The 15,531-nt window shown below is 44.9% G+C and overlaps 1 protein-coding gene across 2 annotated transcripts in view; it reads left to right on the top strand.

Moving 5' to 3' along the window:
• The window catches only part of LOC110491482 (thyroid hormone receptor alpha-like), a 154,965-nt gene that overhangs the window by 72,066 nt on the left and 67,368 nt on the right, over nt 1-15,531 (top strand). The gene's annotated exons all lie outside the window — the stretch shown is intronic.

Below are 15,531 nucleotides of genomic sequence, written 5' to 3'. Positions count from 1 at the left end.
GGACACCAAGGAATTTGAAGCTCTCAACCTGCTCCACTATGGTCCCGTCGATGACAATGGGGACGTGCTCGGTGCTCCTTTTCCTGTAGTCCACAATCATCTCCTTATTCTTGGTTACGTTGAGGGATAGGTTGTTATTCTTGCACCACCCGGCCAGGTCTCTGACCTCTTCCCTATAGGCTGTCTCGTCATTGTCAGTGATCAGGCCTACCACTGTTGTGTCGTCAGCAAACTTAATGATGGTGATGGAGTCGTGCCTGGCCATGCAGTCGTGGGTGAACAGGGAGTACAGGAGGGGACTGAGCACGCACCCCTGGGGAGCTCCAGTGTTGAGGATCAGCGTGGAAGATGTGTTGCTACCTACCCTCACCACCTGGGGGCGGCCCGTCAGGAAGTCCAGGATCCAGTTGCAGAGGGAGGTGTTTAGTCCCAGGTTCCTTAGCTTAGTGATGAGCTTTGAGGGTAGTATGGTGTTGAACGCTGAGCTGTAGTCAATGAATAGCATTCTCACATAGGTGTTCCTTTTGTTCAGGTGGGAAAGGGCAGTGTGGAGTGCAATAGAGATTGCAACATCTGTGGATCTGTTTGGGCGGTATGCAAATTGGAGTGGGTCTAGGGTTTCTGGGATAATGGCGTTGATGTGAGCCATTACCAGCCTTTCAAAGCACTTAATGGCTACGGACTCAATCAGGGACATGTTGAAAATGTCAGTGAAGACACCTGCCAGTTGGTCAGCACATGCCCGGAGCACACGCCCTGGTAATCCGTGTGCTCCTTGCAGCCTTGTGAATGTTGACCTGTTTAAAGGTCTTACTCACGTCGGCTACGGAGAGCGTGATCACACAGTCGTCCGGAACAGCTGATGCTCTCATGCATGCCTCAGTGTTGCTTGCTTCGAAGCGAGCATAGAAGTAATTTAGCTCGTCTGGTAGGCTCGTGTCACTGGGCAGCTCGTGGCTGTGCTTCCCTTTGTAGTCTGTAATAGTTTGACGAACAATAAGACAACCGTTTCCATGTAGCTTAAGCTGCGGGACAAAAATATATTTTAATTTGAATGTTGTCTGTCTGACCTCCCGTCCGCTTCCGCACTGCGAGGGGTCAGCCCTCTACACAGATGCACACAAACATATGTGTACACACACACACACACACACACACACACACACACACACACACACACACACACACACACACACACACACACACACACACACACACACACACACACACACACACACACACACACACACACACACACACACACTCACTCTCTCTCTCACATACTCAGGCAGTATAACTTATAGCCCAGTCTACAGTGAGATGTATCGACTCCCACTGATCGAATGCCAAGTGTTTCCAAATAGGGTCTTATGCTGCCTTCATCCTAATGTGAAAATATGTACGATTCTCTGTCTCTGTCTCTCCATCTGTCTCTCTCTCTCTGTCTCTCTCTCTATGTCTCTCTCTCTCTGTCTCTCTCTGTCTCTCTCTCTCTGTCTCTCTCTCTGTCTCTCTCTGTCTCTCTCTCTCTCTCTGTCTCTCTCTGTCTCTCTCTGTCTCTCTCTCTCTCTCTCTCTCTCTCTGTCTCTCTCTCTCTCTGTCTGTCTCTCTCTCTCTCTCGGTGTCTCTCTCTCTCTCTCTCTCTCTCTCTCTCTCTCTCTCTCTCTCGGTGTCTCTCTCTCTCTCTCTCTCTCTCTTACAGTGTGGTGTTAAAGTCAGGGTCCTGATATTAACGGTAACTGTTCCCACCAGCCCAGTGCAGGAAATCAAAGAGGCACATTCCCAGCATTCCATGGTGTGTCCCTGAGCCGGGGCCTTGTGTGTCTGCTCGACTCACGCCCCCTACTCCCACACTGGAATATGGGAATATTATGGGATCACTGTGTCTAGGGATACATAAATCCAAATGCCCTGTCTAGTGTATGTGTTTTTGTTTTGACCGGCATTGCAATTTAAGACCTTTCACTTTGCGTCCCGATACAGTGTCTGGTGGAACTGTAGTAAACATTAAGACAGGACAGTTTAGAACTATAATGCAGGTTGTGGTTGAATTTGGACATTCGTGTCCTACGTGGACTTTTCTCTTCATGAGTTGAATTTGAATTGAATATGCTAGGTGTTAGCTTTTCACCTGGCTACCACAACCAGCTGACATCCAGCGTGATTATTTCCGAGCCAATTAAAAGCATTAACGTAGCTGGGCGTGGTCAAACACTTTTTGGACCACACCCGACTTGAATGCGCAGTTAATGAAGATTCTGAGCTTTTGCACCTTAGTGTTGTACACCACCTCACTGCAATAGTAATGAGGGTACATGACAAGACCAAAAGGCTCTTTTGCTCATTTTTATATACGATGTGTGAATATGTTGTAAAGACCTCCTATATATGTATTCTGTAAAAGCACATGGATGTGTGTGAAACGCATAATCCGAAACGTATGTATGTGAAAACGTGCCTTTGGAATTTTGTCCAACTTTTAGTAGCCTAGTCAAGGATTCACCATGCAATATACTGTATATTGGCACACTTCACTGGTTACAGACCAAGCGGAATGACCTAGACCTTGATTTTGGAGGTTCAAAATATCCCCCTGGTGGCCAAGTTGACCTATTTTTAATTGGCTGATGTGGGATTTGTTACAGAGAAAGTTTAAACCTTAGGTTTAAGTAAGTTGTTGTTAGTATGGCTCCACAGAGTTTAAATGGAATTGAACTCAACCCTGGTTATAATGCCGGTCTGACAGTGTTTTTGTTACTGGCTGTTGTTGGAGCTCCTCTCCTCTCCCTCTCCCTCTTCCTCTTCTTCCTCTCCTCTCCTCTCCCCCTTTCCTCTCCTCTCCAGCTGGGTAAATGGGAGAGCGAGAGAGAGGGAGGGAGAAAGGGATAGAAGTATGAAATCACAGTGTAATTCTGGTGAACGAATTAGGAAAGAGGCGGAAACAGGCGGAACATTGATCTGAGGATTGTTGGACAGATGTTGGGTGGGTAATACATCTTAATGGCTGCAGCGGAGTGGTACATAAGCTTTCAGCAAACACCGTTTGAGTCAGCAACTAGGAGGGATGGTGAACAGTGGGGGTTGAAACATTGAGCCCGTTTAGGAAGCATTAGAATGGCCATTTTGGCCATGGCCAGAGATGGCTGTGGGACTGAAGGTGAATGGTTTGCTTTTCGGTCTTCATTTAACTGGGTCCTCATGTGGAATGTTAGACATCTGCACGTACAGTAATACCTATGGATGGGTTTCACCATTTGAAGTAATGTCATATGCCTATTTGATGGATGTGGCAAGTGGACGCCACTAAAAGTACTCTTTGTATAGCGTGAACTGTGTTAGGTAGAGGCGTATGCAGCAGCCCCCGGAATCCCAGAGTCCCATTGCTGGGTTACAGGCAAACATTCTTAACACCTCATGAATCTCACCTGTTGCGGCAAGGCTGCTGCTGACAAAGTCTGCAGTGTTTGTGCACACATGTACGTGTCGTGCACACGCGCTAACGTTCATACACACACGCATCGCCCGCATGTGTCGTGCACACCCACTTAGGCCTACAGTCAAACATGTGGTTTCCATATGTTGGATGTGTTTGATACCGTTCCATTTATTTCATTCCAGCCAATACAACGAGCCTTCCTCCTATAGCTCCTCCCACCAGCCTCTTCTGACTCATACACACGGCACGCACGAGCGCACTCACACACACACACTCACACACATGCACGCATGCTCATCGCACACACACACACACACACACACACACACACACACTCTCTCAGCAGCAAGATTGGTGCAGAATTGAAATGATTGAGCTCATTCTTTGATAGATAATCTGTTGGGCTCCATTATTCAAACAAAGTTAATCCCGAAATGAATACTGGTGCTGGGCAAATAATCAATCCACTAAATAAGGAATCATATTATAACAGACAGACAGACAGACAGAGAGATAAACAGACAGACAATCTGGCTACAGTTGAAGTCAGAAGTCTACATACACTTATGTTGGAGTCATTAAAACTCGTTTTTCAACCACTCCACAAATTTCTTGTTAACACTAGTTGGTTAGGACATCTACTTTGTGCATGACACAAGTCATTTTTCCAACAATTGTTTACAGACAGATTATTTCACTTATAATTCACTGTATCACAATTCCAGTGGGTCAGAAGTTTACATGCACTAAGTTGACTGTGCCTTTAATAAACAGCTTGGAAAAGTCCAGAAAATTATGTCATGGCTTTAGAAGCTTCTGATAGGCTAATTGACAGAATTTGAGTCAATTGTAGGTGTACCTGTGGATGTATTTCAAGGCCTACCTTCAATCTCAGTGCCTCTTTGCTTGACATAATGGGAAAATCAAAAGAAATCAGCCAAGACCTCAGAAAAACAATTGTAAACCTCCACACATCTGGTTCATCCTTGGGAGCAATTTCCAAATGCCTGAAGGTACCACGTTCATTTGTACAAACAATAGTGCGCAAGTATAAAGAACATGGGACTATGCAGCCATCATACCGCTCAGGAAGGAGACGCGTTCTGTCTCCTAGAGATGAACGTACTATGGTGCGAAAAGTGCAAATCAATCCCAGAACGACAGCAAAAGACCTTGTGAAGATACTGGAGGAAACGGGTACAAAAGTATCTATATCCACAGTGAAACGAGTACTATATCGACATAACCTGAAATGCCGCTCAGCAAGGAAGAAGCCACTGCTCCAAAACCACCATAAAAAAGCCAGACTACGGTTTACAACTGCACATGGGGACAAAGATTGTACTTTTTGGAGAAATGTCCTCTGGAACAAAAATAGAACTGTTTGGCCATAGTGACCATCGTTATGTTTGGAGGAAAAAGGTGGAGGCTTGCAAGCCGAAGAACACCATCCCAACCACGAAGCACAGGGGTGGCACCATCATGTTGTGAGGGTGCTTTGCTGCAGGAGGGACTGGTGCACTTCACAAAATAGATGTAATCATGAGGGAGGAAAATTATGTGGATATATTGAAGCAACATCTCAAGACATCAGTTAAGTTAAAGCTTGGTCACAAATGGGTCTTCTAAATGACCCCAAGCATACTTCCAAAGTTGTGGCAAAACGGCTTAAGGACAACAAAGTCAAGGTATTGGAGTGGCCATCACAAAGCCCTGACCTCAATCCTATAGAGTATTTGTGGGCAGAACTGAAAAAGCTTGTGCGAGCAAGGAGGCCTACAAACCTGACTCAGTTACACCAGCTCTGTCAAGGCTCTCTGGAAGGCTACCCAAAACGTTTGACCCAAGTTAAATAATTTAAAGGCAATGCTACCAAATACTAATTGAGTGTATGTAAACTTCTGACCAACTGGGAATGTGATGAAATAAATAAAAACTGAAATAAATCATTCTCTCTACTATTATTCTGACATTTCACATTCTTAAAATAAAGTGGTGATCCTAGGCAACTAGATTTGGCCACTGTCTGAGTGGCTGGTCGAGGGACCGGAACATAATTATAATAATTTGTACACTGCAAATTCACCACAACTAAACCCAAATTGTATTTGAAAATGACAATTTCATACCTTAATTACATTGAGACACAGTCACGTCTCTTTTTACATTTTTATTCGTGGGAATACTTCGGAACAGATTTCCTAAATTAAACACATTTTCAGCTGAATTCCTGGTGATTTTGCAGTTTTCTTTTTAACAAAGAAAGACCCCTGACCTATAACCTATATATGACCTCTAACTGTTTAAGTGTACAGTATTTGGGTCAAGAGAGTGATGCACCTTCTGATTTATGCTCAACAGGCCTGGTATGGAGACAAGCAGCTTACTTTTTTACAGAAAATAAACTGAAAAGCATTCCAACCTGGACAGAATATTGTAAAGGCCTGGTATTGAACACGAGGCATTTTACTGTTAACTTGTCAGCGACAGCCTGGCATCATGCTTTAGATTCACCCTTTGTGTGTGTGTGTGTGTGTGTGTGTGTGAACGTGCAGACCTATACATGACCCATGGCAGCAGGCACTGGAGGCACTGTGGATCAATGTCGTTAGCTAATCGATAGATACCCTACCGTCTGGTCTCCTTAAACTGCTCCACAGTGACCCCATATTATAAAAAGTGTTACCGCACTATAAACAGTGTCGAAACAGCAGGTGGACATGAACAAGGCTCTAATATGCCTGATATATCTCATGGTGGTCACTATGAAACGCTGCCTTTTACCGTAATAATCATGCTTAATGGATTCCATCCAACAGATTCCAACATTTCAAATAAATTATTTTAGTTTCCTACCACGACACAGGGGTTCTTTTTTTCACCACAAAATTGGTCACACTTCTGATCCTAGCAAGAGAATGTCACCATGGCAATGTGGTTGTGTAATATAATTGGATGACCTGTGTTGTAGGTAGGATACAGCAATTTACTTAAACAAAACATAATGCTGTACCAGCCAGAGGAGGCTGGTGGGAGGAGCTATAGGAGGACAGGCTCATTGTAATGGATGGAATTTAATAAATGGAACGCAGTCCAACATGTGGTTTCCATATGTTTGATAATACCGTTCCATTGATTCCATTCCAGTCTTTACAATAAGCCCATCCTCCTATAGCTCCTTCCACCAGCCTCCACTGGTACCAGCCTAACATTTACTAGCAACACTTCCTATGTTGGTGTTTTTCTATTGCTTTTGTAGGCTAATGGTGCTGGGTTTATCAAGGACATAATAGCATATGGCCTCAGTGAACTGCTGTATAGCTGGGATGTTGTCTATAGGCATGTATCTGTCCTTCTAGATCCCCTGTATGTTTGGCTTTGGGTTCCTGTGTGGTCCAAACAGCTTACTGTGTGTACGCTGGTCTTACCTTCCCTTATGTGCGGATGTGTGTGTGCGTGTCTGTGTCGTGCAGGTTCTTGCTTCGACCCTGCTCTAACACAGCACATTTTGCTAATGAGCTACTCATCAGGCTCTGATTAGCTGAACCAGGTGTGTTAGAACAGAGCAGGATCTCCAGCCTGCCTACAGCAGCTCTTCAGGCAGAGGGTTGCCCCAGCCACACCCCTCTCCTCTCCCCCTTTCACATGCTCACGCAGATCACACAGAGCAGGATCTCCCAGTAAGGGCAGGTCAAAGCCACCCATGCACATACTCTCTCTCACACACACATACACACACCTCTTTCAAGTCACACACACACTATCACAACAGTAAACAGTCGCGGCCTCAAACCATACACACACGACCCCACACACACACACACCTCCCATCACTCACACACTGGCAGTCAGGCAAGCAGGATAAGGAACAGTACGGTTTGTAAAGTACTGTTTGTGGACCCTCTCCTCTAACAGTTCGAGGCATTCACTACACTGGAGCGGTTGTAGTGGTTGTATGTCTGTACACACTGGTTGTGCAAAGATATACATTATGTTAAAGTGGAAAAGACTCCAAAGAGCCAGGCTGTGGCTGCCTGACTAATGGTGCCTGTACAACAAACTTTACATATGCTGCTGCTACTCTGTTTATTATATATCCTGATTGCCTAGTCACTTTTACCCCTACCTACATGTACATATTGTATAACCACAATTACCTCGTACCCCTGCACATTGACTCGGTACTGGGGCTCCTTGTATATAGCCTCGTTATTGCTTTAAATCTGTTACTGTTTCTTTTTTTATTTACCTACATTTTGTCTTACTTTTTAACTCTGCACAGCTGGGAATGGGCTCGCAAGTAAGCATTTCACTGTTGTATTTGGCGCATGTGACCAATACAATTTGATTTGAGGCTATACTCCAGTAGGAAGTGTATAGAAGCGTTAGCGCCTAGCGGGCTAGCGGTTTACTTCTCCCTTTCACAGCCCATTGATTGTACCCTCCCTGTGCAATATGCCACTCTGCAATAAGAAATGGTTTCCTGGTTAACAGACCAGCGCTGCCAGTATAGAGTGTGCACTGTATAGATGTGTCCTAGCTAGAAGAATTCAGTCCACATCCTCATGTCAAGTAAGCAACCTTTTTATCCTTGCGCGGCTTATACGGAAGATCGAATACATTAGGGGGGAAACATCCAAACTGTTGATGACCCGCCACCACATCTTTGCGACTGTTTTTGCTTGTTTGCGTGCGTGTGTACGTGCACATACGTGTGTGCTGATGTGGGTGCGCTTGCGTGTGTGTTTATTTGCAGCGGCACGCACAAGCGAGGCCCAGTTTTGCTGCCTGTCTGTGGTTCAACCCAAACCCAGTCATTTCCCCTTGGGATTTCATCTCTATTTTCGGAATGTCAAAAATCCCCTTTTGATGCTTATTTTAGGCCTATTTGCTTTCTCTCCGCTGCCCAGATCATATTAATGATAGTTCTAGCGTTGAAGGTGGTACGTAATCAATCCTCTCGATGGCGGTGTGTGTCAACAAGGTGGTTGTTCGGTGGTAACGCCTAACCTATAGCATTCACATGTTTATGTACCTTAGAAACACTCCCCTCTACTCTGCCTGTTTTGACATGCTGTTTCCATTGGCATGGTTCCACGCCATAACGTCATATAGCCTTTAATGTGGATGAAACTAGCAAAATAGAGAGCGTACTGTATTAAAATATTAATCTTCCTCCCACACATGTTGGAAAATTGTACAGTATTGCATGTTAGCCCAGAGATGTAGAGAGCTCTGAGTTTGTTTATCCTGCCCATACATTTCCAAAGAGAAGTTGATAATTCAATCTGAGACAATTGTTTTGAACTCCCTCTCTCCTTCTCTTATGGCGGGAAGGTTAATGCCTTCACATCTCCCCTCTCCTCTACTCCTCCTTCTGCTCCATCCCATACTCCTCCTCACATGACCACCATCATCTCACTTCATTAATAAAACACTGCTTTCCTGCTGTAAAATCCTTGTTTATTGAGAGAGCTGGTTCTGCAGTCGACCCAAAAACAGCTACCACACGTGTCTGTGTGCTTGCGTGCCCGCGAGTGTGTGTGCGGGCGCTTATTTGTGCGAGCATTCATTCAACCACACATACAGGTGTTTTCTTCCCAACTATTTACTGCCCGTTATAGCCTCAAATGTGACAGACTGTAAATATTCCTACTTTGCTTTTTAATACCAAAATGTGCAACATTTCAGGAGCGTTTATGTTTTTAAGATCCCTACCCCTCGATGGAAATAATAACGTCTTTGTTACACTGCCAAAATGTGTTGCGCCGCTTTCTCCATCCATACGAAGCAGGAAACCAGCATTTTGGGGAAAGTCTGCGTTCTCCAACCAGATGACCAGCTGCGTTACAGTATTCACCTGGGTGACTGGCGAGTGTTGATGACATCATTCTCACACATGCTGAGCGGTTATTAAAATCTGTTATTTTTCTATAAAATGGCTCTTGAATGTGACTGTTGTCCGGCCATTGTCATAACCTCAAGGTTGTAAGTGTCTGAGGTGGGAGGCGGAATAGTGCAGCAATTAAGAGTTGCTCTAGTGCTGTACAGCCAGTTCTCTGTTCTCCGGACTGTGCTGATAGCCCAATACACGGGACATGGATTGCAAATCTTAGGCATGTTTTTTTGCTAGGTTTAGATCTGCTAATTCAGATTCACAGATCAATCAAGTCAATGGACTGCTTGGTTACTCATTTTACGTGCCAAAGGTTCACATAGAGATAAAATAATGAATGGCGAGCCTAAGATGTTCAATAGGACTTGGTAAGTAAGTTGTGTTGTGTAGATACTCTTTTACCACATTCATCGTAGGCCATTTTGACACTGTAATGAGACATTGTCCACAAACACAGGTCTTACGATCAGCTTTCAGCAGCACAACCGCGACCCAAACTCCCAAAGTGACTACAGGAAACTGACCTGGGGTCTTTGCTTAGCTGAGCCTCCTGTGGTGATGAGGATTAGTGTTGGGTGACTATATCAGGGCCGTTACTGTCTATCTGTTTAATAAGCTAATTACTCTGATTACTGATTACACATTGTGCCCCAGAGACAAGGCTACATGGAGAGAGTCACCAGGCTATCTCTCTGTTTTCTTTCTCTCCTTCCCCCTTTCGTCTCCCCCCCCCAACCCCCACCCCCCACTCCCCTGTTTCTTTTTTTCTGCTTCCCCTTAAGGCGTCAGCATGCTTCAATTCAGCTGGCGGCTAGCCGAAGTCGGCTGGGCGAACTGAACTAGTGTGCTCACATGCTCCCTTCAAAGACTTTTGCTTAGGAACAAGAAAAAAATCGGCAATAGTACTGTTTGTCTGTTTCGAGACGCCGTAGCCAGTATTCACTTCCTCAAAATAGTCCGAATGAATCGAAGATAACTCAAGAAATCTGTCATTAATTTTGACGTTTTTGCAGAGGAGATCTTAGTCGCGCAATATTACATCTAACTAAGATTTTGGTGCATTATTTCTCAATGAAAAAATGTGCTTGAAAAGGAGTCATCTCTTGTTGAATGACAAAGACTTTATTGAAGAATCCCTACAGTTGACTGACAAAGGGACTCCCAAACTTCGGCTGGCCTCGAGAAAGATTTCTGGGTGCCGGAACAGCTGACAAAACCCTTACCGAAGTTCAAAACAAACAAAAACGCCACAAAATGTCATCATATTATATGCACGAACTCTTCCGAACTGTTTTGGCTGGAAAGCATGCGAAATGACTTTTCCACCATCTATCTTTTCGCCTCTCTATCTTTAACAATCTTTAACAATCATTTGTCCCATCTCTCCCTCTCCCTTTCTCCTTCATTTCTCCTCTGCCGCTCTTCGGGATGAGAAACACCCCCCCCCCCCCCCCCCCCCACACACACTTTTAATTAGCATAATTGATGGTTTCCGTGCCGCTGTTACCTATGCTTCTGGCTGGTGTGTGTGACACTGGGGAAACAAATTACCGTTCTTTGCGTAGGAGCAGTTCCTGCTCGGAAGGATTAGGGTCATTACATGGCAAGCGGAACTGGAATTCCAACCCAGTGCATTATAGCCTTAAACTTTAACCTACATCAAATACCCAAAGAGCAGGAAAACAAACAACTGCGTAATTAGTGGGTTTCCCAGATTTAAGGGGCAATCTGAAATCAAAAGCGGTTGCCGAGCCATAGGACCCATTGCATGCATTTTAAGATCCCACTCCCAAATAGCCACCCGTTTTGTCTAGACAAAAAATAAATAAATAACACAAACTAACATTCCAGAACTTTGAGAGACAATGTAGTCGTCGGCTCACAACTTAAACGTCAATAAAGTTGGGGAATTGCGAATTCCCTTGTGTGCTTATGCACAAATGGTTATGTGTTTGCACACTGTGTAAATGGGGATCTTTACATTTCCGCAAGATCGTTTCTGCAAATCTAAACGACGGGCAGAAGCAGAACTGACAAACAGAAGGAACAACAGACAGAAACCACATACTACGGACCTATGGACGGCTCGTCACGGAGGTGAGGAGTGGTGTCAAGATGGATAGCTCTTACAGGTGGTCCCACCGTTAAAGACAGTGGACACAGGGTGGGCCCTTAGAAGAAGCCACAAAATATGGACATGTGGATATACATAAAGGAGCCATTGTCCATTGAAACAGAGGTCATTCATTTTGTTTTCTGTGCATCTGTGAAACTATTTGACTGTGTCTTTCCTTTGACAATCTGCTTGTCAAGAACACTATGACGCATTCAGATCTTTCAGAGTCTGCCAATAAACATCAGTCGTCAGTAGACGGATTTATCGTCCCCTGGGGGGAAAGTGGTTTTGCTGCAAAATCATTCACAAGTAACAACAGACAAGTCAACAAATACATTAAACACAAGATACACAGTAGGAACAATAAGACGGGGTTCCCCAACTGGCAAGCCCGCAGGGTTTTTTATTTGGCCTCTCAAGTTTTCTGAGAAAAAATTATGAATAATAATATATACTGTATATAGGAAAATGTTTGTTGTTGGACATAAGACTGTTAAAAACACCAGGAAATCAGCTCCAAGTGGTTTTAATTTAAGAAATCTGTTCCCAAGTCTTCCCACGCATGATAGAGAGACACGTGATTGAATATAAATGTAAGCAAGGTTTGAAACGATTATAATTTAGTCAAACATTATATTTGTTTGGACTTCTTGCAGTCAATTTGGAGTCTACAAATGATTAGTAATTATGGTCCGGCCCCCCGACCAACCGCTCAAGAACAAATCGGCCCGCGGCTGAGTCTAGCTGATGATCCCTGCTCTAAGATATACATTAGACATTGCTGAAACAGCTCAAGGATAATCAGTGGAAACAGGATGCACCTGAGCTCAATTTCAGGTCTTATATTAAAGGGTCTGAATACTTATGTAAATAAGGTATTTCTGTTATTTAAAAACATTTTTTTGCCCTTTTTCTCCCCAATTTCATGATATCGAATTGCGATCTTGTCTTGTCACTGCAACTCCCCAACTGGCTCGGGAGAGACGAAGGTCAAGTCATAAGTCCTCATAAACATGACCCGCCAAACCACGCTTCTTTACACCCGCCCGCTTAACCCGGAAGCCAGCTGCACCAATGTGCCAGAGGAAACACCATTCAACTGACGACCGAAGTCAGCCTGCAGGCGCCCGGCCCTGCACAAGGAGTCGCTAGAGCGCAATGAGCCAAGTAAAGCCCCCCCCCGGTCAAAACCTCCCCTAACCTGGACAACGCTGGGCCAATTGTGCGCCGCCCTATGGGACTTCCTGTTTTCACTTTGTCATTATGGGGTATTGTGTGTAGATTGATGAGGAAAAATTCATTTTAGAATAAGGCTGCAACGTAACAATGTGGAAAAAGACAAGGAGTCTGATTACTTTCCGAACGCATTGCACATTAGACATTACACGTGGTTCCTGGGCAGGGTTCCCTTGAACAGAGGAATTACAGTAGGCCAGGAGAAGCATAGCATGTGTTGTGATGACCACTCTTGGTAGATATCCTCTTTGACACGTCCTAAATCTGATGATCAAGCAGTCGGTCTCATACACCGTTGATGTTACTATAGCGCCAAGGCTGTGTGGGTGTGCACTGTGCAGCAGGCGCAAACCATGCAAACCTGAACTGCAGTTGCCATGCCCGATGCCAGCAGGCAGAAGCCACAACAAACAGTGAAATGTGTGCATGTCGGGGGTGTGTACCCCTCATGGCCAATCAGGATGTATTCCTAAACAGGATGTTGTCTTGTGGCACACTTGTTGCAGAAACAAGGAAATCAAGTCATGAGCAGCAGCCAGTCGGCAGAACGTACAGTAAGACTATTTGATACCGTTCAGTTCAATTCAGTTTCACTTGAATGGTGCTGCTACAATTGCATTTACATTACATTGACATTGTAGCCATTTAGCAGATGTCTGCCTAGCTCAAGGGCACATTGACAGGTTGTTCACCTAGTCGGCTCGGGGATTCGAACCAGCAACCTTCAACCGCGTGTGTGTGTGTGTCCATGTGGGTGTGTGTTGATGAGTGGAGCGTGGGCAGAAGAGAGGAGGCCTGGCTTGATTGGCAGCGGCGGAAACACTCACCCAGCAGAGCAGTGAGCTAATCAGATCTTCCTCAGCTTATGCTTTGCATGCAGGCACAATGGCTTCTTTTCTCTGGGGCCCCACGCCGAGCCTGGTATTTCCTGCTCGGGGCAGGCTTTGCCCAGATTAGAGGAAATTGATGTAATGGGTTTGATTTAGTGGCTCAAAAGCCGACATCCATATGGAGGGCTGGACTCTTTCTCTCCCATCTCATTACCTCTCTCCCTCTCACTCTCTCTCACTCCCTCTCACTCTCTCTCGCTCTCTTTCACTCTCTCTCTCTCGCTCTCTTGCTCTCTCTCTCTCTCTCTCTCTCTCTCTCTCTCACACACATTCTCTCTCACATTCTCTCTCTCTTCCTCTCTCTCCCTCTCTTCTCTCTCCCCTCTCTCTCACTGCAGAGATTAGGGAGAGTGACAGGAAGTCAATAAAGAGGTAAAGGTACACCTCAGGACAGTGGCAGTTCTAGCTTGTATGGCTCCCTGGGCGAACCCCCCCACTAATTGTAATTTTTATTCAGACATTTGGAACAACACAAATAAATAATCATAACATTTAGAAATATATAAATGTACAAATATATACAAAAATAAGACACCTCAAACAAGAAACACAAACTAAATTGCAGTACTGTACATAGTTAGAGGTTCACTATTTGATAGATTCCTCCACTCTCCCTACCTCAGGCTTCCAGTGGGGAGACCTGAGGTCACCCTACCCCCACCCCCTCCCCATCTTGTACTTCTGAGTGGGAGACCTTCCCAGGCAGTAGCCTGCCCAGCTCACAAACTAGAATCAGGGCGCCCACTCCGACAAGGTTAATTGACCCACAGTCCCACACAGTGACATGATATCATTGACGTGATGTGCAAATGAGCGATAGAAAACCAATCACGCAAATGTCACCGTTCCAAATTGTATATTTTGTTTTTTGTGAGGGCGCCCCATGCCGCCCTGGGCTGCTGCCCCTGTCGCCTTTCCCTAAATCCGCTACTGCCTCAGAGACTCAGGCCGTACTGTTCAACTCCATTTAGCAGCACATAGCAGTTCTGCAATGCTTTCTCAAATGAAGGGCGTGCCTTGCCCAGTGATAACCCAAATGTACATTCATGGCACTGTACTGTCCAGCACTGACATTGATTCATGTTTTGCATTGACAGTATAGAGTGCTTTGCACAAACTCAAAGAGCTTTATGAGTCAATTTGTCTGCCTACAATGTGTAATACCCACGTTCCTGTCATATTTGCACACATTGGTGTAGTTTACAGAGTGTTTGGCAGTGGTCCTTGCTTTAAAAGGCTGCTGTTATCTGGTATGGTATGTGCGTTGATGTTATTGTTCCCTGTTTGCCTGGGCAGCAGACCAGGGGTTCCTCCCTATTGGCTATTAGTCCACATGTCAGATGTGTAGGTGCTGAGGTGTGTGTGGGTGGGTGTATGTGTTGTGCGGATGTGTGTTTATTATGTGTATGGGAGGTGTATATGTGTACAGAATAAACTATAGGTCTATTTGTGGTTTTGTAGACTCACTCATGTCTTCACATCCATAGGAAGATGCTGGACTCCCCCACACAAACCAAACCACCACACACTTCACACTCTACTGTCTGTTTACGGCATCTCCGTTTTAATATCTGAAGGTTCTCTTTAACCCGAAAGACGCCGATGACACGAGGTGACCAGGTGCTGCACCCAGATAGCTTTTAATGACTCATTAGCATATCCGGATGTTGGTGACAAAACTAGCCGTCAAGTTACAGTAGCTCGCCTCCGGTCGAACAAACAACCTCGAATGAATTACAATGTCGAAGACGCAGAGGCTCAATCGCAGAATGACACGGCTAACGGGTAACTCTGGAACCATTGAACTTTATATTAATTGGCCTTAGATGTGCCTGGTGTAGCAAAACAGTTGCACACGCTAGTAAATGGTAATGAACCCTGGGCTTTAGCTTAATGAGCTATATAATTACATATACCAGTACAATGTGATTAGCTATAGCATGCAGACACTAGGGTC

Source organism: Oncorhynchus mykiss, chromosome 16 (genome assembly GCF_013265735.2).
Source record: "Oncorhynchus mykiss isolate Arlee chromosome 16, USDA_OmykA_1.1, whole genome shotgun sequence".
In the NCBI taxonomy this organism is placed as follows: Eukaryota; Metazoa; Chordata; class Actinopteri; order Salmoniformes; family Salmonidae; genus Oncorhynchus; species Oncorhynchus mykiss.
Note: the sequence above shows the minus strand (reverse complement) of the source record. Positions and strands in the feature narration are given on the sequence as shown.